This window comes from Trichosurus vulpecula, chromosome 3 (assembly GCF_011100635.1).
Source record: "Trichosurus vulpecula isolate mTriVul1 chromosome 3, mTriVul1.pri, whole genome shotgun sequence".
Classification (NCBI taxonomy): domain Eukaryota; kingdom Metazoa; phylum Chordata; class Mammalia; order Diprotodontia; family Phalangeridae; genus Trichosurus; species Trichosurus vulpecula.
Window position 1 is genome coordinate 21971619 of NC_050575.1, and position 2161 is coordinate 21973779.

The 2161-nt window shown below is 44.7% G+C and overlaps 1 pseudogene; it reads right to left on the reverse strand.

Moving 5' to 3' along the window:
• Positions 1–1272: 1272 nt before the first annotated feature.
• On the reverse strand, positions 1273–1875 carry LOC118841966 (annotated as a pseudogene).
• Positions 1876–2161: the final 286 nt, after the last annotated feature.

Consider the following 2161-nt stretch of genomic DNA (forward strand, 5'->3'; position numbering starts at 1 on the left):
TGTTCTTGGTCCCTAAGGAAACTGTGACTCTTGATTTCCTGCTAAGCCCCACAACCTGTGCCTCAGGCCCCTCCTGGACTGCTAATTCCCCACTTGCTGGGTCCCTTTGGTCCTCTGGTCTAGATGAAGATGAAAGACCATATATGACCCTATGATCTTTCTTCCCTGTATCCCCCTGAGACAATGTCAACTTTTTCAAATCCAATGGTTGCATTTATTTCAGCCTGGGTGAAAGGGAGGGAGTAAAGAAAATAAGAGACAAACATAAACAAATGTTCAGTGTGTCTATCACAGTAAAAATGGAGCCTTTCAAAAGTGGTTGTTCAAATAGAACAGGAGAGATAGTGAACCATTTGAATTCTCACAGGATTCTGGCAAACTAAATACAAGCATCTCTGAAAGATTTTGGACAGAATTGTTCCCTTTCCACTTCTAGCTATTAAAATAAACAAAGACTCCTCATGATAAAGCAGGTTTAGAAAAGTGCAGGCAAATGAACACAGTGTCAGTTCATCACAAAGCAAGGTGAAGGGAGTAGGCCATGCCAGGGCAGCAGTCTAGTACCCATTGACCATAGGCCCTAAGCAGAGGACTGATCATCCAAGTTTTAGGGAAAGGAGGCGGGGTGGGGCAAGGGAGATGAAGGAAATAACATTTTTTTTTAGTCAGATTGTCTTAGTACTGCAAGAGAAAAATCAAGCTCAGTGGGCCGCCTCCAGAAGAGTCTAAATTAGTACCATTCTGGCTTTCTTTCTGCTTTTACATTTATTCAGGAAAACCACTCAGCAGGGCTAAAGGAAATCTTCACCAAGTGGCTGCTCCCGCCAACAAAAGCTGAGCCAGGGTGTTCTCTGTGACCGTTTGTGCCCACAAGTCCACAAATATTTTTGGACAAGCTCCTAAATATGCTGCTTTTAATATGGGCAAGATCTAACTATTCAAAAGGGGAACCCAGAAGCTTTTGGATTTCATGACAATTCAGCAAGCTTCATGTTTGGGGTAGGAAAAACAATGCCTACTGGTCTTCATCAGAGAACTAATTAGCTAAAAGCTATAGAGAGAACACGTGAAAGGGATTGATATGCTCCCTAAGCTGATTCCTAGAGATACAGGTATCTCTCCTCCCATTCTAACTGAACTAGGAACATGACATTTATATAAATGAACACAAGTCACAGGAACTATCATGGATCCAGGAGCTTCCTCCAGTCACTGTTCTGAATACCCACAGATGTTGCCCTGATACTTGGTGAAACTCCCAGACCTGCTCTTCTAGAAGGTGCTGGTGGAGGTGGGTGAGAAGTCTTCCTATGCAAATTTCCAGCCTAATGGTGAGGAAATGAGAGAGCAGCAAGGATGGGAGAAAAACCTTCTAAAACTCAGAACAGAACATGCCTCCCTTTTTCATGATACTTGTGTTTCTCATGCTGAGAGAAACTGAATGCTTTGAGCTTTTAAAAAATATCCATCAGAGGTCGTTTTTTTGGGACTCCTTGATCAGTCCTGATTGAGACACTGTTTTGTTCAAGCTGTTTTCCCTTTCTTCCTGTTTTCTTTTCCCTCCACAGTCTTCTTCAGACTGCAAGCTGTTCTCTTCTCCAGTGCTCTGGATACCTGTTTCAGAAGTTCTCTGAATATCTTGGGGTGTCTGTGAACTAAGTGGGGCTGTCACAGAGTGAGCCCTCCTTGGAGCTGCTCCATCCAGACTCATGCAGGGCATCCAGAAAGATCTTTTCTATATTGCCATTATAGACCAAGAATGAGGCTAGCAGGCTGTTACCATTGCATTTACCGCTGGAGCATATGTAGCTCCACTTCAGACCCTGGCAGGTTCTCCTTAGGTGGTGGCAGTGACAGGAGCCAGCTCTGCACCATGGCCCAGGACTGCTGGCCCTTGGGGAGGGGAGGGGAAGCCTGGCCTGGTCTGGCTGTATAGTGCAAGGGTTGGGGACTATCATGGCCTTGATAAATAGCACTTTCCTTCCTGTATTCTTCATTTCAGCCAAACGGGCTTGTATGTGAGTCATTCTCACATACAACACTTCATCTTCTGCTTCTTCATTGGCAGTTTCCCTGTGCCTGGAATATGTCAACTCCGAGGAGTCCCTTTGTTCCTTTATGATGCACCTTAGGCACCATCTTCTTCATGGACTCTTTCCTA